This window comes from Lissotriton vulgaris, chromosome 10 (assembly GCF_964263255.1).
Source record: "Lissotriton vulgaris chromosome 10, aLisVul1.2, whole genome shotgun sequence".
Lineage (NCBI taxonomy): Eukaryota > Metazoa > Chordata > Amphibia > Caudata > Salamandridae > Lissotriton > Lissotriton vulgaris.
Window position 1 is genome coordinate 319,249,940 of NC_141698.1, and position 22,646 is coordinate 319,272,585.

Sequence of the window (22,646 nt, forward strand, 5' to 3'; positions counted from 1 at the left end):
GCTCAATTATCTGCAGGGAAGGGAATGTCACATCCTTCTCCTGTCAGCATTTGGGTAAAAAGAAGGTTTAGCTCTGTCCTAGAAGATAACAACCAAATGTAATTACTATATGCAAAGGTTATTCCCTGAATTAGGCACTCCTTGCTCCCTTGATCAGTTACCACTTACCTGGACGGGAAACACATCCGTCCACATAACAGCATCTGGCTAGAAGAAAGGTTAGTCATGAAGAAATAACACCTGCACAGCTGATCACTAAGAACTGGGGTCCCTTTATTACACAATAGCAAATTATAATATCACAATAACTAGCAATCTAGACATAGCCTGAAAAGTAAAGGGGAATAGACACATCTAAGGAATACATAGATCTGCGGGGTCTCTTTATTAGAACGGTAAACAAGAAAGCTTTATTACTAACACATCCACATATAGCTGACAGGAACTGTAGATAGCTAAAAAGGGAAATAATGGATTATAACAGGACTGCACAACGCTGAAAGAAAGGGGATTAATCAGTGCAACAATACAGTAGGGAATATAGCCTAGGAAATAAAGGAAAGGATTAATGTATATATATATATGAGCACTAATATAACAGGACAGATATCACCTGATTATTATGAAGTCATGTTCTAGCTGTCATCTGGGTCCCTCTCTCGTCTGTGCCTTGGCTCATCTCAGATTCTCCACTGCACTCTTGGACACACATCTGCGCCGATCACTCTGCACTGGATTCCTCTCTCCCACGAACTGTCTTCACCTTCCAACTTCAGTCTAATTATATAGTTTCTGCCGCCCTGATAACCATCCGCTCCACTAGCTTCTTCACTCTGTCTGATTGTTCCAGCTCCAATGTCCAACTCACTCCAGCTGCTCCCACAGACTAATCCACGATATAACTTCAGTCTCTTCCAAAAGGTATCACTCCAAACTCCAGCTGGTAACTGCCTGCTCCAACTGATCTCTCATGATGTAACTTCATTCTGTCTCCAAAGCATCTTACTCCAACTGCAAAGCAACTTATTCTGACTGCATCTTCTCCAGACTGCATCTCATCCTGACCAGCTCCCTCTGATCACAACTCCTTCTGACAAGTAACTGCTTCTGACTGCTTTCTTCAGCTCCAAAAACCATCTGAACACAACTGCTTCTGACAACTCCACCTCTCTGCACTTCGCTAATATGGAATGCTCTCCCCTAGTGGAAAGTTCCAGCCAGTAGCCTCCTCCCACCAAATCCATGTACCAGGCTCCCTGCTCCAGACGCTCTCACAGTGATCAGCTGCTTGTTTCGTCTAGAGACTTGAGCCCAAGGGACACTTCTTGATAAGATTCAGCTCCGGCCGGTTCTCTCGAGTTTGCGAAGAGAGAACAACACCTCATAACTAAAACATCACACTTGACCTACAAACATCTCAGTCTGCAGAGGCAGAAAGCAAAATGGAGTCTCTCTGGTTCTGGGCCTTGTAGGCCCGAAAAGGATGAAATAGACACATAGCTCTATCAGAGTACATACACAAACCCTACCAATAAGTAATATAAAGTCAGAACTACAGGATCCACCCTCTACTATAGGTCTTCAGGCCTGAAAATGATGAAAGGACATATAATTATGTCAAAGCCAATAGGCAATAGATGGATTAGAGTCAGAAATAAGGGATCTATCATCATATAAAGCAGCTATCCTCTAGTTTATGCTTCTCAGTCTGAAAAGAGGCCTGAAAAGGACCAAAACAATCTAAGAATAGGGATCTAGGATGGTAGCAAGCTAAAGTCACCATCACTCAGAAATAAAGACAAAAACCCGGTCAATACAGCCTCCCACTAAGTTTGAATCATATTAAAACCTGGGAACTTTGTGGGTTCCACAAGTTAAGACATATGGTAGTCCAAAACAGGGTAATTAGTTGGCAGGAGGTAGCCGCTAGAATAAATGGTCCATTGCGCCTGACCTTTTTTTAATATATGCAGATTTTCTATTTTATTAGAAATGAGATAAGTGGCCTGTTTAACCCTCCTAATACTATACTAACGGCCCTGTATGGTGGAATGAGCACAGGTATCGGATATTGGTACAAGATGCTTCATTGCTCAAATCAAAACATATTAGTAGACAGACATCTTGAGAAAATAAATCTCGCTACACAATGTAACTTTTCCACAAAGGATTGGGAGGTCATTTGTCAGTTGGGGAATAGATCTTTACGTGCTACCAACTATAAGAGGATGTCTTTTCTTTCTCGCTGGTTAGCTTATTATACACCGGAGGCTTTGGAAAAGATGTTTCCCGGAGCTGAGAATAAATGTTTCAGATGTATCGCTAGTAGCCAGGGAGGATGGCATCATATTTTTTTTACTTGCCGCCAGCTAGAAACTTTTTGGAAGGGAATATTTGCCGATATCGAATAGGCTATTGGGAAATCTTTTCTACCAACAGCAGAAGTAGCCCTGTTCGGTATATGCAAAGACAGGAGCGGGCTTAATAAAGCAGAAGAAGTATTTATATTTATATCTTGTGCAGTTGCTCGTTCCTTAATACTTCAAAACTGGAAGTCCAGCGAGATCCCATCACATTTAAAATGGTTCAACTAATTGAGGAGAACATGTGTTTTTTTAAAAGGCTTATGCTGGCAGAGTGGGAGCCATTGGGAGATTTGAGAGGAACTGGAAATATTTTGAGACTCTAGAAGTAATAAAGGGAGGATGATTTGTGAAGAAAATTGAGAGCAGATGATTTTTAATAACAGCCTTTTTATCTATGAATCTGATAGTTTTGTCTATTCTTTTTTTCTAGGACATCTGCACTTAGTAGCACTTTCTTCTTACATCAGATTGCACTATGCACTTTTTAAGATAGTACTTTTTTGTACTTCTTGCACTCTTGCACTAGCACTTTATTGCAGATTTGTACGTTTTTGCAGATGCACTTTATAAATTGCATATTTTGTACATAATGTCCTGGAAATTTCAACGATGTAGTAGGCTGATTTTTCTATCTTGATGAACCTCCCTTTTATCTTTGTATTTCTTTTTATCTCTTGTTTGTTATTTAAGAAATTTATTGGAAATGTATTATTATTGAAATCTAAAGTATAACATGCTTTGTACCTTTGGTTTACCTTTTGCTCTATTCAATAAAAAAAATTTTTTTTTAAAACAAAACAGACTGAGTGGCGTTGGCAATCCCCAATACACTAAACCCTGTCTGGGAGGTGGTCAGGGCTGGACTGGCCATAGCGGGCACCGGGAATTTCCAGGTGGGCCACAAGGGCTGGGGGCCGGTTTTTGGCCCTTGGGGCGATTTTGTTACAGGGCCATTTTTGCAGCATAGCTGCAATATTGGCCACTATAACGGAATAGGCAAAAACCAGCCCTGGTAAAGAGCTCGTCCGCACCCCCAAATCCATGGGGGGCTGGCCAAGCACTTTGACAGGGCCGGTTTTGGGTCCCAGTCCGGCCCTGGAGGTGGTCACACCTCCCTGCACCATAACCAATTTGAGGGAGAAAGCTCAAAGACTGTGGTCCTGAATAGCACGATTCCAGTCAGACTAGTCAGAAATCATAACAACACCAGGCAAAAAGTGTAGGTAACCATGCAGAAGGGTCTTGCCTTTCTACAGTTTCTTCCATACATAAAGCAAAGTACACCAAAATGAATATATCAAGTTATACATCAATGACAAAACATAAACCAATCCACTTTCTTTACAACAGCTCTTGCTCTAGCATAGCAATTGCAAAAGCAAAATAAGTTATTTTCCAAACCTTTTCACTTTTTTCTTTTAATTTTATTTCTTTGTATTACATCAGATATGTCCCTGCTGCCCATGCCACAATAGTTGTTACAAATATAATAACAGAATCATTCTTCAGCCGCATGTGATTCACAGTTTCTCGTATTGCAATTATTAAACTTTGTAGAATTTCCCAATAACACATTTGTTTGTAATGCATTCTTCAGCACCAACATTTTTATGACAAGTATGCAGTCTTACCAAATTTCTTGTTTTCCTTTCCCTTCTATTCTATTTTCCTTCATTCACACTTGATTGCTTTACACGTTTTCAAATTTTCACCTGTAACCACCATTGTTTTGGCTGGGTTGGGTCCTTCAAGTTCACCTTTTATTCAAACCTTCAGAAATACAAACAATACTTGAGGGACACAGCCTTGTAATATGCAGTAAACATGCCTGCACAGGTACTAAAGTCAGATAGTGGCAAGGAGAAAGTTGGGATTTAGTGCTGGTCTAATCTCAAGCATCCTACTAATAGCATTAAATAACACGCTATTTCATTCACCGTTTTTCTGTACCAAATTTTCACCAGACAAAGCTTCATCAACAAGGTAAAAATGTTTCCACTGATGGTATACTTTATCTCAGGTGGGGACAGAGGGTCCATTGAATGCTAGCACAAACAAAAAAATTCACTGGGCTATATTTTGCCTTGTATGCCTTTTAAGTTCACGACAAACAACACAAACGTCAACTTCTAACTACTTTTCATAACGCTCTTCTATGAGGGTACAACCTACCTCTTCTAGTCAAGTAAGTCCACCAAAGCTTCCATACTGTTGTAGCCTTAGTCGTTGCTTCATTATGGGATTTTATTTCTAGGACAACTAGAGGCGCCATACCCACAATGACACAAATATTACCAAACCCTTCCTCTAAACAAAAAACACAGACCTATTGGCTTTGCTAATGCATTTTTTCATAACATGATTGTTACAGGTTTGTCACCAACACTTTATTGGTGGTAGCATTGCATGGAAAATCGTTTTGAGACTACACGCAAATTAACAGGTGAAACGCTGATGGAAGGGACTTAGAATGGAGATAAGAGAGCGGGAGTAGCAGAAATGTAGGTAAACATAACAGGTTTTGTCTCTCAAATAAGGATCATTCCTTTAAACTGATGGAGAAAATCCCACTAGCAAGCATGGGACAGAGAGCCTGCAGTCGTGTGGAATGTGACGGTGGTCCTGCACTGCTTGATCAAAAGGGACCACAAGGGTAATCCATTGTTCCTAAGGATGTTCATTGCATATGTGGTTTAACAGCAGGAATAATCAAAAATTAAGTTAAGTTTAAATGTGCAGGGCAAGTTGTAGCAGAAAAAATATAAAGTAATTATTATATGTGGAAAAAAAGAATGAAAATCAGTTAAAAGGGAAAATATAGGCAAGTTGTCCTTAAAGGGCTAATGAGCCTATAACACCTTTTTCCACAAACGAGTATTACTTAAACATAAATGATGCAATACAACACCATACCTAGTCTTGTAAGGGTTAAAAATGCCTTAATCTTTTATCTCGTAGATAAAGAGCAAGGACCCGATCCAGAAAGGTAAACTTAGACGTTTTGCCTAAACTTAGACCAAACATCTAAGTTTACAACTTTGGGAATTCACAACGTTAATGTACGAGTGCTACTGCTATCTTTATGTCTGCACTCGCGACGGATCTCTGCCTCGGGTGCAGACATAAAGATTGCACTCGTAAATACTCTTTGTGAATTCCCAAAGTTGTAAACTTAGACGTTTGGTCTAAGTTTAGAGCAAACATCTAAGTTTACCTTTACGAACCGGGGCTGACAATTTGTCAGCACCAAAAAAGCAATTTACATCTTTTATCAAAAGAGCCCAGTAGATGTCAGCAGTGCACTAAGAATATTCACAAGAAGCTGCATCGCGCCAGGAGTGTTTAAAGAGGCTGCAACTTGGTGCTGAAATGATTTACTGGCCTGACATACAAAACCAGGGCTGGATTCGCGCTGGTGGCGCCTGGTGCGAGGATCATTTTTGGCACTCCCACACCCAGGACAGCCTCCTCGGATTCTCTCACTTGCGCTTGGCAAAAATGCCCCTCATCTCTCCAATCATACGTTATTGCTAAATACAGCGCCCCTCCACAGCGTCAGGCCCAGTGCACCCGCACATGTCACATTGCCCTAAAGCCGGCCCTGTACAAAACGATTTTGTGGTTGCAAAAGAGACCCAATCACAGGCTTTGAATATATCAGTGGTGTGATGCAAACTACTGAATTCAAAGCTGGTGGCAGACATTTCCTAAGGGGAATTCTTTTTCATAGTCACCTTAAAGTCAGAGGAACGCTGCATGCTCCGCCCTGGATCATTCAGTAAACTCCTGTGCTGCTTTAAAATCAAGCATTTACAAAACCAATAGGTCACGCCTTTGGAACCTATTGAATTTTCCAATTGCTTTTGGTGGTGAAGTTCAGTGTTGGAAAGTTGTGCAGCATTGTAAAACCATAAAATAAAGGCACAAAGGCAGTAGCGTCGTTCCCCAAACACAGGCATACGTCAGGGTTCCAGCGTGGGTCAGTGGAATGATGCAGGCACAATTTCCTTTCGTTTATTATGGCAAATGCCACTTGGATCAGTAATTAAAAAAAAAAAGATTTAGAGGTCGAAAGCTCCAAGTTAAAAAAAAAAGACCACAGGTATTCAGGGGTTGTGGAGATAATGGAGGAACGGTTGAGGAGAGGAAGGAGACAAACAGCACGTGGAAGTCGGGAGGGGAGAGGAACAGAAAGGAGAGAACACCACAAAAACAAACGAGAGAGACAGAAACAGAGCGCCGGATTGGCGAGAGAATCACAAGACATAGAACATCACGCAAGTGAGTGAAGCATACAGATGAGAGAAACTAAAATGGAGAAGCTTTGGAGCTAGAAGCACACTAGAGAGATGGGAAACAGTCGGAACAATGCCGGCAGAGCCATGCGTATTCCGACTGCGGAAGCACTACCACACTTGCCTTAACCACGCATATGCCTTAACCACGCATATGCCTTAACCAAGCATATGCTTGGTTAAGGCAGTGTGTGGTCTAGCTGCTGCTCATATAGTTCTACCTGTCTATCTATATGGCGCCACAGCTTTTCTGATTCCCTAAGTGACCAGTCACTCAGGACCGCCCAGGTTATCATTGACTAAGGCTGGGACCTGCGGGAGATCTAGAGTGTCCAAGTATTGTAATTGATCGGTCTCTCTGAGTGGGTCTGCCTTATATAGTGTGCAGTGAAAATCATGGAAGGCCCGTGCTTTCGCCTCTTCACTTGTGTGTGTTGTCCCACTCTCATCAACAATTTGTTTCACAAAACTCTTTTTCCTGCTTGACCTGCAATTTTTTTGCTAATAGTGTGCCAACCTTGTCTTTTCCCTCATACCCATGGGCCTGGAGTCTCAGGATCGAATTCTTGCCTCTATTGGTATAAATAGCGTTAAGTTTCCCTCTCGGAGCAGTGACCTTTCTGAGTGAGGGGGCCTAAGGTGTGTCCTTGTGAGTTCTTTCCGCCTCACTTAGCTCCTGTTCCAAGTCTTACTGCTTCTTAGTCTGGAGTCTTCTGAGGGAGGTGGCTAGAGAGATGCAGTGGCCCCTTACGTGTGCTTTCAACGCATCCCAGTTATTTGTTGGGCTTTATCGGGAGAGAGTTCCGAGGATGTGGTGAGCCGGAGGCTCCCTAGATTGCAGCCACGCCAAATTGCTTACGGAGCTGCGCTCAGACAGACACGAAGGTGGCGATGGCAGCATCCAGTTATTACAGTGTGCAGCAGACGATCCATAGGCCCTGCGTGGTATAGGAGTAAGGTATTGCACAGTGTGGGGGCAACGGCACAATTGCAAGCCAGCACTGGGGGCGAGACAAAGCAGCAACATGTAAAATGGCGGTGCGTTGAGTTGCTCTTGCACCGGAGTGTTTGGGACGCTGTAAGTGAGTGTCTGCGGAGGCAAAGGCGGGAATATCGGCTGCCCTCTGGCGCCAAGAGGAGTAATCTAACAGATTGGACACCGATGGGAGTAACCGAGTGCTAGATCAAAGCGGCGAAAACTGTCTGTAATATGCCTCTGGAGTCCTAGTAATCACTCATAGTGGGCTAATACAGGCTGCCGCCCACACGATGCAACGAGTGACCTGCTGCACCAATTGCGTGATCCTACTAGCCTTACAAAACGGTGCCAAAGCCTAGATCTGACGACTTCTAGGCCCCTCAAGATGGACGTGTTGCCATTCGAATAACAGCGCCTCTTTTCCCTTGAATTTTAAACTGTTCCCTTCCTTAGCCTGGAGCTACACCTTGTGGCCTGTTTTTAATCCTGAACCTCGCGATCCTCTCCTTCTATAGCCTTGCAGGGACTGATTGTTTGCTTTGCTAGGGTTATTTCAACATTGCTTTATTATAACTCCCTTCAAGTGTAGCTGTGCTGTAATTGTTTGCTTTGCTGGACTGTGTCAATCCCCCCCCTTTTTTCTTTTGCTACTATTGCCTAGTCTCCTTTGCCTTTTCTATCCCGACTACCCTGTTTCCTACTTGCTTATATTATCTACCTTGTCCTTTTGTTGTTTACCATCTAGTACCTCTGTTTATTGCACCTTGAGATCCCTGGTCTATGCTTCATATATTGATTTGGAATTTTATTCTCTCTTTTTGCTTAGGTCTATGTTTTTTACTTTGTTCACAAGCAATCATGTAAAGCAGTATTGCTGATTGTCTACGGCAGGCCCTAAAAAATTGTTTGACAAATCTAACGCACGTCCGATAACTTTTGCCTTCTACCTCTCAACTACTGTCTCTTCCACTACCTCCTAACTCCGTCTGACTACCGCTTCCTTCGTACCTATTTACATGACTCATATTCTCATGTCTCTGGCCCCTTTCTCTCATATCATCTTGTGACCACATTCCCTCTCTTTGTTCTCCTCTGCCGAATCCTCCCCTTACCCTTTCCCAACACCGCGTCCTTCCACTCCTTCCTTTCCACGTCTCTCCCTCCACTGCTTCAACACACTGCCCTCGCTTGACTTCTCACGTGACTATCTGATTTACCTCTCTCTTTTTGCCCAATATGCCTCCTCTCAATTTCCCTTCCCCCACCCAGGACCTTTCTCTATCTAAACATGGTCCCAACAATACAGCCCCCAGGCAGGAGATACGTGCCTCTGTCTGTTCAAACCTTATGCACCTTATGCAACCTTCCCCCCTCTCCGCTCCTACTCTTTCCAGCTTCTGTCCTCTGTCCTCAGCCCTCACATGCCCTTGCCCTTTGTTCCCCACCCTGTTTTTATGTGAACCTTAGACAGACTTCCTTTCCTCTCTATGGTTGTCTCTTCCCTTATCCTCACTCCCTCTCCTCCCCTACCCCCACTACTTTCTCTCGCCTTTCACTCCTTCCCTAATTGTATTGCTGATAATTTTATTTAAGGTTTACTTGTTGATCTTCTTCTAGTATATTGTTGAACCACATTGTTGCACTTCCTGTTGTCTCTCCTATTGTCTCCTACCGCATCCTCCCTCTATTTATGTCTTCCCCCTCTCAATGTTCTGAGACTGAACTATTTTGTCTGATGCCCGATGGAGCTACTTGGTTTAGCTATAGGGGAGATGGGCCTTGGATTCCTTCCTTGGTCGTCACCTACCCAGTCGGTCTCTAGGCAGACTTCTTTTCGTCTCTCCTTATTGTCTCTTCCCTAGCTCCTATCCTCTCTCCCCTGAATCTTTCCCCTTGCCTGGTACTCTGCCTCCCCCCTGTCCTTTGTGCCCTTTGACTAAGCACTCCTTCTCCCCTTGTTGGGGAAAGATCCAATATTTATACTCTGGAGTCTCAGCGAACCCACTGAGTGAGTCCACTGCGCCAAGGGAGCCACTCACACTTGAGGTATGATATGACACCCCTTGCCAAAGCACTCCCTCTCCCCTTTTTGGGGAAGGATCCAGTATGTAGGCCTTGGTGTCTCAGAGACCTCTCTGAGAGAGTCCACTGCGTAAAGGGAGCCTCTCGCAATAGAGATAGGGAAGGGATACCACTTCCCCTGGGATCACAGCTTACTAGACTTTGGACGTTGCCTTGACTCGTCTACCGGTTTTTGTCCCCGTCACCGTTCCCCTCCACTCCCCATGCTGTGACTCACCCTCCCCTCCTCTTTCCCACCTTCATTATCTGTCTACTTCCCCTACTCCAACCCCCCCCCTGAATCTTTCACCTTGCCTTCTTTTCCCCTTACGTATTTGTGCTTATTGTTTAGCTCGACCTTACAAGTAACTATGTGCCATGCTCTAAGAACTGTGTAACCTTTGTAACGATGTAACCTGTAACTATGATCTGATGCTCATGTAAAGCGCTCTGATACCTCCGGGTCTAGCCAGCGCTATATAAAACTTTTAAAAATAAAAAATAAAATAAAATAAGTGGTGCTCGGGTTGGGTTTGGGGGACTTGTTCTCAGGGTTGGGGGTAGTTTTCAGGGCTGGGGATCGGGGTCATTTTCAGGGCTGGGGATGGGGGTTTGGGTAGATTTTAGGGCTGGGGAGGGGAGTAGGGGTTGTTTTCAGGGCTGGGAGGTCAGTGGTAGTTTTCATGGCTGGGAGAGGGTTGGGTAGTTGCTAGTGGAAGGGGTTGGGGTAGTTTTAGGGACAGCGCAGGGTGGGAGGGGGTCGGGGTAGTGTATGTTAAGGGACAGGGTTTTAGGCCTCAGGATGGAGGAGGGAAATAGGTAGTTGGGGTAGTTTTTTTAGACTATGGGGAGGGTTGGGTAGTTTTAAGGGCTCGGGGGTCGGGTCATTTTTTTAAATGGGGTTAGGGTTTTGGTCTAAGGACACTGGAAGGGGTTGGGATAGTTTTATGGATATCACAGCACGGGGTTAGGAGGGGGTCGGGGTATTTGGACCTCATATCAAGGGGGGCAGGTAGAGGGTTTGAAACTTAGGGCAGGGGAGGGGGTCAGGACCTTAGCCAAAGATACCTCTTTACCATTCATGCCTCTACCACGAAATTGCATGGCAAAGGCATGCATGGTAAAGGAATGCGTGGTTAAGATGCATTCATGGTTCGGACTGTGTGGTAAAGGGCACACATGGTTTAGCCATGCCTGCCTCTATCACACAACCATCTATGGGAAATAGTTGGAAAAACGCAGGCAGAGCCACGCGTGCTCCGACTATGCAAGGACTACCGCGCTTGCCTTAACCTCCCATATACCTTAACCACGCATATGCGTGGTTAAGGCAGAGTGCTGTCTAGCTGACGGCTGCAGCTCGGCGGAAACAGGAAGACACCAGGAAGAGAGAATGCAGGGAGTTAAGTTGTGTTGGGGCCAGGTTTGGGTGGGGGGGACTTTTATGGGTTGGAAGGGTAGTTTTCAGGGTTACGGAATCAGGGTAATTTTTAGGTCTGGGGTGGTCAGGGTCATTTTTCAGGGCTGGTGGTTGGGGTCATTTTCAGGGCTGGAAAGGAGGGTCAGGGTAGTTTTCAGGGCTGGGGGTCAAGGTTGTTTTCTGGGCTGTGGGGTCGCGTGTAGTTTTAAGGGCTCGAGAGGGCGGTCGGGTAGTTTACAGGAGTGTGGAGGGTCGTGGTAGTTGGTAGTGAAGGGGGTCGGGTTGTGTATGTTAAGGGACTGGGTTTAGGCCTCAGGGGGAGGGGAAAAGGTAGTCATGTCGTTTTTAGGGCTTAGAAGAGGGTGGGATCATTTTTAGGGCTATGGGGGGTTGGGTAGTTTTTTACAATAGGTGTTAGGGTTTTAGGCCTAAGAGCAGTGGAAGTGGTTGGGGCAGATTTAGGGACAGTGCAGGCTGGGAGGAAGTCGGGGTAGTGTATGCTAAGGGATATTGACAGTGTGGGGTGTAAAAAGGGGTAATGTATTTGAACCTCAGGGTGGGTGCAGGTAGGAGGTTTGTAGCTTAGGGCGGGGGAGGGGGTCGCGTCCTTGTCCACAAATGCCCCTTTACCATTCATGCTGTTACGGTGGGATTTTTAGTCTCTTATCAGATCACTATAGATCTAGATCCCAACTCAGGTCGACTGAACCTTTGTTACCTGTCATAGAGTAAAAAGCAATCCACTACTAGGTTAATCAGTTTAAGACCTGCACAACTCTGAAGAACCACTTACTACGAATAAGTTTCAAAAGTTTTATTATAAAGCCAAAGATAACTGGAGATACAAACATCTCAATATAAAGTTCGAAAGATACACTGGCATTAGTACAAACATGAGTTTTCTAAATGCTCTTAGGCGCCAGAAGAGTATCACCAAAGATAATTCAAAGATTATCAAGGTTGCAAGAATGGACACAAGTTGTAACTTGAGCGACATTTACAAAAGGGACGGAAAATCCAAATTAGTCTGTCCCTACACTAGACTAAGTGACATCCCTACTTAACAAGATCTTAACCTAAAAAGGTGTCAGCCGTGGTGACTTCCAACGAAGATCACTCACTTTCCCTTAGTCTTTGTTGTAAATCTGTGCATCGCAGTTATGCTCTATCTGCCTACCCATCCGCTCTCTTAAGTTCCTCAGGCCATCTGCTCTGCCTCCACCCAGGGGTGCTGTCCCTAATACAAAATCACAATTACAGTAGAGAACGCCCCTCAGAGACGCCCCTCACGTACACCCCTCACGTGGTGTCGGTTCTGGCTTTTTCCATGCTGATACTCCTCTGGGCTCATTGTTAGCGTTGACCTTGCTTCTCAGGCTCTTCTCCGGCAAGACGGTACCCCCAGGAAATTCCTGAACCCTCCTCCAGGCCTGTGCCTGTCTCCCAGAACAGAGCTCTATTCATCACTCACTTGATTGGAACCTCCTCGCACCTGCAAACAGACACCCATGAAGTGGGCCCCAAATTCCGGCCTCCAGCTTATCTCCTAAGTCGTAAACCTTCGAGCATGGTCCACGATTTATGCTTAACACGACCTGATTCTAACTAGCACATGCAGATCAAAAGAAACGACCTTATCTCTTCAGGCCTACTAGATTTACATGAAACGGCCTGTGCACACTATGAACCTTTATTTCTCGGCCTAAACAGTATTCTAACTTATTACACACAACTGGTTATAGAAACACTTCTATAAAACATATATTTTCAGTTCTATGATCAATAATACTTTGAATTATTACAACAGTAATCCATATCATGTGAAATTGTAAAGGCACGTATTCTTTCTCAGTGAACTGCCATTAGGCCTACACATTTCTAAGTTAAACAGCATTACATTCTCCTCTGCAACAGCTACATAACATGGAATTTAATATCATTCTAACATCTCTAAACATTCCTACATTAGCTTTTCACACTGATATATGCACTCTGTATTAATTAAACACTCTTATATGTATGCACTCTATAAATTCGACACTCTAATATGTTCCTTTAACTAGATTGGTGCAACGTGCTTGTAAATATGGTGCACCTCTACATTTTACTTGATTTGCGCTCACTCAGTTCCCCCCTTTGATGACCTTTAGAGGTCATCACCATCACAACACCATCCCTGAGAGTATGAATTGAATCAAACAGAACTCGTTGCAGTGCTCCCTCGCTTCATCATCTCTAGAGCCCTCAGACTCCTGTACTGGTTGTCCTGCATCACAGCTAACCTCTGCTCCTGCTCTCTCATGGATCTTTGCAACCTATTTGATCTATACCATTGATACAGCCGCACCAATCCCCACAATGTGATTACACAAATCACTATTATGATGATAGGTTTCAGTATGTACCAAATGAAACCCTTCCCTAGGTTGGCAAACCAACCTCCAACTTTACCCATTCCATGACCCACTTTTTCCCACACATTCACCTGTGTCAGATCCTCAATCTCATGATGAATTTCAGTGATGTTCTGTATATATTTTTCAAGAGGTTTTGAATTGTCTGGAATGTAAGTGCAACATTCCTGGACCTTCAAAGCCTTACAGACTCCTCCCTCTTTGGCTAACAGAACGTCTAGAGCAAGTCGGTTCTGAAGAACCATTGCCCTTATCGATTGCATCTCTCCCTCCACCAGCATTAGTGATCTAGCAGTGCTGGCAGACAACCTATCTACAACTGTTGCCAATCTCCTAATCTTGACATCATTCAGTATTATCCCTAAAAGAGGGAACATAGCACCAAATACGTCTCCAATTACCTCATCAGTGCTTACATCCCTTCTCCCTCTGGCTTGAGTTCTTCCCTCTATGATTTCTAGATCCTTAGCATGGTATATTTTGGGGAAGACAATTGCTAAATAACATGATCCGTACCAATTATCCGGTAGTTTCACGTATGCATTTCTTCCACAGACAAAATATACATTCGGGATCACCTGCATTCCCTTCAGGAAATCCTTTGTATAGTATTCTATTTGGAAAGCATGTTCACAACTTACTTCTCCCACAAACACATTCTCATAGTAGGTTTTACCCCTGTATATACATAGTTTCCCTCTTTGCACTTGATCTAAAGCTATTGGACCATTACTACCCTTCCTTTTGTGTGACTTTTCCTCCTCGGTCCAATCTGTTTTCCATTGGCCCGAAGCCTTTAGAATCTTCTGCCTCCTGTATCGATCATCCACCTGCCCTATAAACTTTTTCTCAATTTCTGACACTTTACAAGTCAAATTATTTCTTCGGGCATATGAAGTATCCAGCGTTCTCCAAGGAATGAAAAATGTCCTTAATCGATCTTCACTCTTATAATAATCCCACTTGTTCATATGCTTGTAAACCGGGACCTCTGGTAAAACAGCGTCAAAGTTTGAAAAATAATACTCAAAGCTATCGCGTCCATAAAATATACTAAGCAACAAACTGCATGTGATTCCATAAGTCAATGGAAGATGATGGTACCTAATACCTTCGTCTACAGAGGCTGGCAATTGCATGCAGACATAACAGTTCTTTGCATCCATAGCATCAATGTATTCATAAAGTAATTTAGCATATGCATTTGATTTGAAATTTCCTTGTGATTCATCTACGTGCAACCTACGAGTTTCTGCTGCTAGCAAAGCTTTATCTTTTTCTGTATTGTCCCCCCTTTGACCAGCAGTAGTAGGTTTCAGTGTCACTACAACTTTTGTTTCTTTTGTTGCCTTCTCTTCATTTTCATGTCCCACTATATACGACACAGTAACTACTAAAACTATAAGAAAAATTACTCCCACTAAAAGTGTGCCTACTATGCATTTTGCCTTACGGTTCGGGTTGCCGGCCTCCATGATCTCAAAACAGTTTAGTTCTATTTTTCTGTCACAGCACAAAGTCTCTTTTCTTTGCTCCTTCAACGGTGTTTCTCTGCTTATTCGGTCTTTTCGAACCACACCTGGAAGCTGATAATCCCTTTTGCAAGATCAGTCTTTTGAATTATAGCAACAGACAACCCTAGCCCTCCTCCGTCCACTAAATGGAAAAGTCCCTAAATTTCTTCTTCTTCCACTTGGCACTAGGTTATCTCTCAATCTGTTTATTTACAAAGTCTTTAGCAGTCTGTAATCATACGTGTTCCAGCGGCTCTAATCACATATTCTAAAATTTCTAAGCGAAGAATGATCTCCTCGAGTGCTGGCATCGTTGGACCAAAAGTCGGAAATTCTACTCTATTTAAAACCAGTTCTCTTATTTTGCTCAGATAAGGAGGATTGGGGACAGTGAGTGTTAGCAACCCTTCGATCTCAATTCCAGGTACCAACAACACTACTTCCAATGTTATGATTGGGTCAGTACTGGTCACTGTCACTTCCCTCACCCTCCCGGATCTCCGTGCACTGGACATCTGCTGCTAGGTAGGTCCACTCAGGAGTGGCGTATCTTCTGCAGGGCACACGCACCCTCCTTGATCTTCTTGGACCCTCCTGTTCTTGATTCTGTGCACCTTCGTCCAGATCTGAGTCTTCAGATATAGGAGCAAGAGTTCTCTCTGGAGTTAGCTTCAAGCTCGGCCTCTTCTTCCTTTCAGGCCAACTAGCTTCTCCACGCCTTGTTCTCCTATTTCTTGTCCTTACTCTCTGTTCTTGATCACTTTTGACTTGATCAGTGTCTGAGCCGTATTCACAGCAACTTTCTCCTTCTGTGGCAACTTCAGTTTCACTGTCGTTCTGTCTGTCTTCCGCTTGATCTGAAGCACTCCCAACTTCCTCCGACACCCCCACAGCTTGACTGATCCCCTCTAGTGGTTCGCCGTCCACAGCTGGCTTTTCATCTGTGAGAGGAGCTGTTTCTTCCAGGGGTGCTGGAACTCTTTGAATATGGGAGGCGTGAATCCAATTTAGCAGCCCTCCACACTTTACGGCAGTGTTCGTTGTCAGAATTATCTGGTAGGGCCCCTTCCAGCGCACGTCTAGGCAGTTCTTCCGGACGTGCTTCTTCACCAGCACCCAGTCACCAGGGCACAGGTCGTGACATAAGTCTCTGGAAGATGGAATTTCGGCAGCCTGCACCTGAAGAGAAACAGAATGAATGACATCAGAAAGTCCCTTGCAATAATCCAGGATCAGATCATCGGTGATATTCAACAAAGCTGCAGTTGGAACAGATGGAAGTCTCATTGCCCTCCCCATTAGAACCTCGTGTGGGGAGAGGCCTGTTCTCCTGTCTGGTGTGCTACTCATACTCATGAGTACCAAGGGCAGGGCATCAGGCCAGCTTAAGGACGTCGATGAACACACCTTGGCCATTCGGGATTTTATAGTCCCATTTATCTGCTCCACAATTCCTGAAGCCTCTGGTCGATAGCTACAGTGCAACTTCTGATCAATATTTAATGCAGAGCAAAGCATCTTCACAACTTCACTGTTGAAATGTGTCCCTCTGTCTGATTCCAAAGAGGTCGGCACCCCGAAGCGTGGTATTAACTCTCTAAGCAACAACTTTGCTACTGTGAGTGTATCGCACCTGCTTGTAGGGTATGCCTCGACCCATCTGGAAAATATGCATACAACCACCAGAACATACCTGAGGCGGTTGCTTTTTGGCATCTCAATAAAGTCTAATTGCATTCGGTTGAAAGGCCCACCAGACCTCCCAATGTGACTCAATGTAACTGGTGTCCTTTTCCCTACGTTTAATTGCTGACATGTTACACACCTTTGACACACTGCTTCTGCGGCTACTCTAAACTTGGGGTTTTACCAAGTCTGCCTAAATACCCGCAGCATGGCATCTCTTCCTAAATGTACTGGACCATGTATCTGCCGTGCCATTGGACTCACTAATTCATTTGGTAATACTGCCCTTCCATCTGCTGAAATCCACAAATCCATGTCACTTTTTACACAACCTGCAGTTTCCCATGTCTTTTTCTCAAAATCTGATGCGTTCTCTTGCATGTCTTTTAAATCATCCCAAAGTATCAACTGTTTCTAGCATCATGTTTAACTCTGTCTTTTCCTGAGTTCCACCCACTTCCGTGAAAGAGTATCCTTGCTCCGCACAGTAGCGAGCAACTTCGTCGGCATACCGGTTTCCTTGGGACACAAAATCTGTACCTTTGGTGTGTGCTACACATTTAACAATGGCAATTGCTGCCGGACCTTGTAACGCTTCCAACAATAGGCGCACAAATTCCCCATTTCGAATAGGCGAACCTGAAGAAGTCATGTAACCTCTCTGAGACCACAATTGCCCAAAGTCATGAACTACACCGAAACCATATTGGCTATCTGTGTAAATGGTGACTCGAATTTTGCTACCTGCTAAACAGGCACGTGTCAATGCAATGATTTCGGCTACCTGAGCGGAGTGTACTCCTTCCAGGCAAGCGGCTTCCACAACTCCAGTAATGGTGCAAACAGCATAAGCTGCTCTCAACTGACCAGTATCGTTTCTTACACATGAGCCATCAACAAAGAAAATTTCATCAGGGTCAGTCAACGACTCATCCACAATATCTGGTCTTGGCTTGGTGCATAGTTCAGTCACATCAAGGCAATCGTGATCTTCACATTCTTCGTCTTCTATATCATTAGGGAGTGGCATCAAAGTGGCAGGATTCAAAACAGAGCACCTCTTAAGGGTCACGTTCTCCGCAGCAAGAATAACTTGCTCGTAGCGCGTGAGCCTATTATTGGTCAAGTGCTGTGTCTTGGTCCTGGTCATTAACAGTTCTACAGAATGAGGTACATACACCACTAATTGATGTCCCATCACTATGCTTTCGCACCTTTCAATGCTGACACCCGTTGCAGCAACGGATTTGAGACATCCGGGCAACGCTGCGGCTACTGGGTCTAAAGTAGCCGAAAAATATGCAACTGGTCTACGGGCATTTCCATGAATTTGTGCTAGGACTGACAAAGCACAACCTTCTCTTTCGCAACAGTAAAGTAAAAATGGTTTTTCGTAATCAGGCATTCCCAAAGCTGGAGCACGGCACAAGTCCTCTCTCAGCTGTAGGAACGACATCAAACAATCCTTGTCCCATGGTACCCGGATCACTCACCTCCTTGTGGGTCAGTTTTTGTAAGGGTTTTGCTTTCAGGGAAAAGTTAGCTATCCACTGTCGGCAATAACCAACCATTCCTAGGAACATCCTGACCTCTCTTTGTGTCGTAGGCGAGTTCATCTTCATGATTGCCTCTATCCTGTCTGGTGACACCTTCCGCTTTCCTTTTTCAATTCGGTGACCCAAGTACTGTACTTCTGTCAGACAGTACTGCAATTTGCTCGGAGACACCTTATGCCCATTTTCAGCTAAATGGTTCAGCAAGGCGATGGTGTCTATCATACAAGCTTCTTCTGTTCCTGACGCAACAAGTAGGTCGTCTATGTACTGAACTAGAACCGGGTTCTGTGGCAGTACTAGACTTTCAAGATTTTTCTTCAGTAGCTGGTTGAAAATCGATGGGCTTTCTGTATACCCCTGTGGGATACAACACCATGTTAAGACACGATTTTCCAGCTTAAATGCAAAAAGAAACTGGCTCTCCTCATCTAATGGAATTGAAAAGAAAGCCTGGCAAAGATCTATCACTGTGAACCACTCAGCTTGGAATGGTATCTGAAACAATATCACTGATGGATTCGGTACCACTGGACAACATGAAACAACTATGTTATTAACCTTTCGGAGATCCTGTACTATTCTAAATTTCCCGCTAGGTTTCTGCAAACCCATAATCGGGGAGTTGCATGGACTACCCACGATTTCCTTCAGTATTCCCTGCTGAATCATGGAGTCGATCACGGGTTTAATTCCTGCAATCGTCTCCGGGGTCAATTTGTATTGAGGCGTTCTTGGATACTCAAAGTTTGGTTTTATCATGATTTTCATGGTTCTACTCCTTTAATCAATCCTATCTCTTCTCCAGTGAAATCCCATACTTCAGATGACACAGTATCTCTTAAGTCCCAAGGGAGCTCTTCCACCGTCAGGGTAGGATACAGTTCTACGCATACTCTTGAATTTGCAACTTTAAAGGTGGCATCATCGTCGTTGGTCTGTACCTCTACTCCCTTAGGCTTGCAGTATATTGTGCAATTTAGTTTGCACAATAAGTCTCTTCCTAACAGACACACAGGGCTAGAATCACATACTACAAACTGATGTTCATCGCTGTAGTTTCCTATTCTCACTAGTACTGGTTCCGTCAAAGGGTTAGTCATTCTCCTATTTGTGACTCCTACCACTTGAATTGTTTCCCCCGACATTGGCAGATCCGGAACCACGGCTGATCTCAAAGTTGATAGAGTAGCTCCGGTATCTACTAAGAATGTTGTAGGACACCCCGCCACCTCAGCCTCAACAAACGGTCCTCTTTGGTCCACCTCTAGAACTGCCCCGAGGGTACAGTCCTCCTCACTACTCACACGCCGTCCAGTCAGTGGATCAACGTAGTAACACTCTTCTCCTCCTACTAAAAGAGGCATTTGTCTATAGGTCTTGCCCCCTGTCATAATCTTTGGTGGTTGCGGGAACTGAGCTCGAGGAGCCGAAGTCCCCCCTTTGACCACCTTACCCTTTGGTACTGTCACCCCTCGGACTGGAACGGTCTGAACTTCCTCCTCCTCTACTTCCAGTTCTCCGTTTTCAGGGTTATAGGGACACTCGCGTTTCCAATGTCCCACCTGGTGACACTGGTGACACTTTGTCGTCTTTTTCAATGTAGCAAAGTCTATTCTAGGTCTCGGATTTTCCTCGTTGTCCCTATTCTGATTATTTGATCTCCTTCCCATCGTCCCTGTTCCCTGTTGCTGCTGTCCACCCTTTCCAGCCGACTGCATCTGAACCATCATCAACTTCTCCTTAAGTTTCTTTGCTTTGGAATCTATTTCATCACTGCAATACCTTGCCTATCTTAAAATTTCATCCAATGGTTTGTTTTGCCAGCAAATTAAGTGTTGCTGAATCATCAAACAAATATCAGGTCTCAACCCCAAAACGAACTTCGATACAAACTGTCCTATGTCTTTGGGATCCATTACATCTAATCCACTGTATTGTTTGAACGTTTTCAGCAATCGCTCATAAAATTCATGGACTGTCTCCTTGGGTTCCTGTCTAGTTCGGTCTATTTTCACCCAATCTATATCTTGCGGTGGCACCTTCTCTTTCAGCCATGTCATCACCCTTTCGTATTTTGTCATTACTGTTTCTGACGGTCCATTAGTACGAGCATCTCTTTCTGGTTCTGCTGTGGGCCATTCGACACTAACTTTGCATGCTATCCACAAGTCTCCTGGGACCACAATATTGAATAAAGTGTTTAAATCAATCCACAGTACTTTTGAAATCTTGACGAACCTCTCTACCTGTTTGTACCATTCTACAGGATTCTCTCTTAACTTCGGAAATGAATTGGTAAATAAAGCCAAATCTCCCCTACTCCAGGGCACATGTACATAACTCCCATTCGCTATTTCGCTCAAAGGGTATGCCTTATGTGTGTTTTTAATCCAGTTGTCCTCCTCTCATCCAGGTCCTGATCTGAATATAGCAACCTATGGTTACCCTGTAATGCCTTTGTTCTCGACAAGTCTACCATATACTTGTCTGCCAGTTCAGAAAATTTCTCGTGAGTTGCTCTTGCCTTTCGAGTAATATCCTTTGCTATAAACAGCAGCTCATCTTGCTCGTACATGTCAATCCTTTCTAAAGGCAACGCACCATCTATTATCTCGTCCAGGTCAGATTTTAGACTGGTCACATCGAGCCTTTTTGCCTTTATCACAGCTTTCAGTATGCTGTCTCTAGAGAGCCCATTTACGTCTCTCCCATCACAGCTCTGAGTCCTACGTCTGGGCTCAGGCGTGTTATGGGGAGTCCTCCCATGCTCCCATCTCTCCAGGTCCCATGCAGTTCCATCCTCTCTTGGTGTATGGTGAAACACTTCTCTATTCCCCATAGTCCCACATTTCCCATTCTGCCTGGTTTCTCTAGGTGCATGGTAAGACCCTCCATTATTCCCCATGCTTTCGCAATTCCCCTGCTGTCTATGATCGCTCGACGCATGGCAAGACCCTTCGCGGCTCCCCATGTTCCCGTGATCCTGCTCCTGCCCATGATCGCTTGACGCATGGTGAGACACCTCGTGGCTCCCCATGTTCCCGCGATCCCAATGCTGTACGTTATCGCCAGGTGCGTGCACTTAAAGCTATCCCTGTACTCTTGCGTCCTTCGGTCTCCTTCACTGTGAATGAGACGAGACGTCCCTCCACACTCTGTACTTCTACCTTCTCGCTCCTGCCTACTTCCACCGTGGATATGACGGGTAGCTCCTCTACTCTCCTGACTCTTACCGTCCCCCTCCTGACCGCTTTCGCTAGCCCCGCAGTGAGACAATGTCCCATTGCATCGACTTCCCCATTCAGCTTCCGCTCTTGACCTGTTAATCTGTTTTTCTGTGGCAGCATCCCATTCCCTCAAGTCAACCCTCAACTCCTTAAAGGATTTCGGCCGTGGTCCTCTCAGATCCATCGGTCGTCTCTGACCCCCCTGTTCTGTTATGGGATCCACTGCTGAATCCAATGGGGTGCTCCATTCTCTCGGTCCTGGCAATTGCCTCCAGGCATTTGTCATGTTGTTCCTTCTTTCCATTTCAGCTCTTTCTCTGTCTAGCCGTACCTGTTCCTCCTCTCGCACTTTCTCTGGGTTATAAACCGACACTATAGGACCTATGGTAACGGGTACTTGAAGAGCATCTGGCAGTCCATAAGACTCAACAAACTCCGTTGCTGGCACCTTCTGCACCACAAACCTTCCGACTACCCTCTGTACAGGACTAGGTTGAGGTGTTTTCTCACCTTTGGTAGGTTCCCAATCCGTTATAGGGAGTGGTCTATTCTCCTCTATGCCACCCCTATCTTCCCTTGGGAGTTCGATACCTTCCATCTCTCTATTGTACGGAGGCGGTCTATCTATCAACAACCTACTTATTAGGCTATCCTCTGACTCGCTCTCATCATCCTCCTCTGGGGTTCTCTTTTCTCCTGTAACCTCTCTCACTGGGTACAATTTATCCACTTCAATAGTCTGTACCCTCCATTTCTTGGTTTCCGCATCCCATTTGGCATCTTGTACTGCTCTTACCGATCGTCTCACCCTTTCTTGACGCCTGTTCTGATTCCTGTCGTGCGCCGCCCTAATCCACGCATTAAGGGCCTCAAACTGTGTTGGTCCAGGCAAAGGTCTCAATGAAGACATAACTGCTTTTAGCTGGTGCAACACTTCTAATCTAAACGTTCCGTATTTTGGAAAAGTCAGTTCCTCGTTCCCTTCTGTAATCTTACTCCAAGTAGCAAGCCACAGTATAGTATACAACCCAACATTCGTAGCCATATAATGAGCTGGTGTACCCTCTGGCGGGGCCTCTTCCCCGTAATAAGATTCTCTCCTTTTTCTCTTAAAGATCGCTCTCAAGC